This window comes from Adelges cooleyi, unplaced genomic scaffold (genome assembly GCF_023614345.1).
Source record: "Adelges cooleyi isolate 19-005CV unplaced genomic scaffold, UGA_ACOO_1.1 ACOO_flye_CR_arks_rails_tigmint_CR_PRNA_253, whole genome shotgun sequence".
Classification (NCBI taxonomy): Eukaryota; Metazoa; Arthropoda; class Insecta; order Hemiptera; family Adelgidae; genus Adelges; species Adelges cooleyi.
In genome coordinates, this window is record NW_026095919.1 from 86,119 (window position 1) to 88,420 (window position 2,302).

At 29.8% G+C, this 2,302-nt stretch overlaps 1 long non-coding RNA gene across 1 annotated transcript; it reads right to left on the minus strand.

Moving 5' to 3' along the window:
- Nucleotides 1-602: 602 nt before the first annotated feature.
- LOC126837579 (uncharacterized) lies at nucleotides 603-1,459 on the minus strand. The gene is made up of 3 exons (XR_007685579.1): nucleotides 1,379-1,459; nucleotides 1,173-1,313; nucleotides 603-902 (listed from the first exon to the last, which is right to left on the minus strand). It is a non-coding gene; the product is annotated as an uncharacterized LOC126837579 (long non-coding RNA).
- Nucleotides 1,460-2,302: the final 843 nt, after the last annotated feature.

Here is a 2,302-nt window from a genome sequence, read left to right on the forward strand (position 1 = left end):
ATATTGATAAAAAAAATATTTACATTAGTTTAATAATAATTAAAAGAGCACAAGTGAACAACAGTTGAATTTTCAAATCAATACAACTACTTTATTTTATTTTATGTACATTTACTGACTTGATTAAATCATCAAATGAAAAAGTTTGATTTATTGTCAACATGTTATAACCTATACGCATTTATTTGTCAATCATTAATATTTTGAAGAAAATATTTGGTATAAAATGTATGGATGATAGTCAAACACCAAGTTTAATTAATTTTATACTCCATAATCAAATATCCGTTATGCATTAGAAATGCAAAATATGGGTTAGATTACAAAATTTTAAATTAAATAAAATCTGACATTAGATCTACCATAAATAAAAATATTAACCAAATATGAATACATTTGCTTCATTGATAAAAAAAAATATTGCTACATTTTTTTTTAAAGATGATTTCATTCATGTAAGAAACTAGAAAACAAAAGCTACCACATAACATAAAATCTAACTTTTTTCATTTGTTAAGCCAAATTAAAAAAATGAATAGTCAACTATAATTATAGAGTGACTTGACTAAAAGAAACTAATATTTTTAACATTAAATGGTACTAATAAAAATGCTTATACAAGTTATTATTCGAGACAAATAATTATGATGTTAAAATTTAACATCCTTATTGCAATCTCGAACGTTACACATCTTGAAAATATAATTGTTTTGTTATATTTTATATTAATATATATATTTTTTTATAGCCCTTAAATATTTATAATATGAGTTCTTTTTGGGCCACATAAAAATAATCGGCGGGCTGTATGCAGCCCAGGGGCCGCTGGTTGAGTATGGTTGTGTTAAATGCTAATATTTTATTCTTCTAAGATTCCAAGTAGAAAGCAATATTTTCTTCATCTGAAAAAAATAATTTAATAATTATTAACTTATATCTCCTAATTTCTATAAAATGCCTAATCTAAAACAATATTATTTTTATTTTGTACATTTTTGGGTTATATCTACAAAAGACGACTTCAAAATGAAGACGTTGACACAACTAAAAATATACAAAGTAACAATTTACTAATAGTAATAGTGTAATATCTATTATTCACAATATACAGTTTTTCAATACTAAAATATTGCACATCTAGACTCTAGTGCATATTGATATTCGAAACATACCTAACTAGTAACTGAATAATCATAAATGACATATTGATATGTAGCTTGATAAACCAATACTGACTATTGTAATCAGTGACAAATTGTACATTAAGGTTTCAACACATCATTATCTTTCCAGTAATCTTCTTAAAAAATGTCCTGTTAAAAAATACAAATTAAAATTTTATAAATTAAAATTTTAGTATTTAATATATTGTACTTACAGCTTTCCTGCGGTTAGTCATCAACATTTATTCCAGTTAAACTATAATTAACAACTGTTAATTGGCCATATAATAATAATATATTACGTATAGTATTGTTATCTCATATCATGTATATCAAATGATTGTGTATAATAGGTTAGAGAGTTAGTTGGTTGGTGGCCTGCAACGGAGACAGTTGGGGTTGACCTGTTTTATGTTCATGTAATTATTTTTTGTTTCAAATAAAAGTATTGAAATCTATTCGTTGTGCGTCACTTAACATAAATAGTTAACATAAATTCAGAAGTGGGATAAAGAAATCTGTGCGTCGGAAACGACTGACGACTTCATAGCGTGTACGGTAAGCCGACGTGGCTTGTACGACGCGTAGTTTGCAGTTTTTTTTTGTTTTATACGATCGCAACAGCTTTAATTGTTGATTTGTGGTATTTGGAGTTCGGGTCGCGGCCGTTGGAAAACGAAATCCGAAGTTAAACGACCGTTTTGCCGAGAATCGAGGACATTGTCACGTGGATTTGAAACAAAGCGTTAGTAGTTAGTACGATTTGGCGCGAGTTTGGTGACCACTCAGTAACCGTAGTTATCAACAACGATTAGTACGGTAAGCGACCGACGTCGTTATCAGCTTTCTATTCTTTTCTACAACGTGATAACCGATCAGACGATCCGAAAACTATTTAAAGTTCCGTCAGGATGGGGGAAAACGACTCAAACTTACGGGCGCCTAGTTATAATGAATTGATCAAGTTGGTGGACACATTACAAGATAAAGTGCGCGCACTTGAAAATGTATCGCGGTCGAGTGAGGGTGAATCTAAAACGGTAAACGAATATCGGATTTTACCCGATATAGAAAAAGCAGTTAGGTTATTCGATGGGTGCGAGTCAACATACGATGCGATGGACTGGCTACAGACGGTC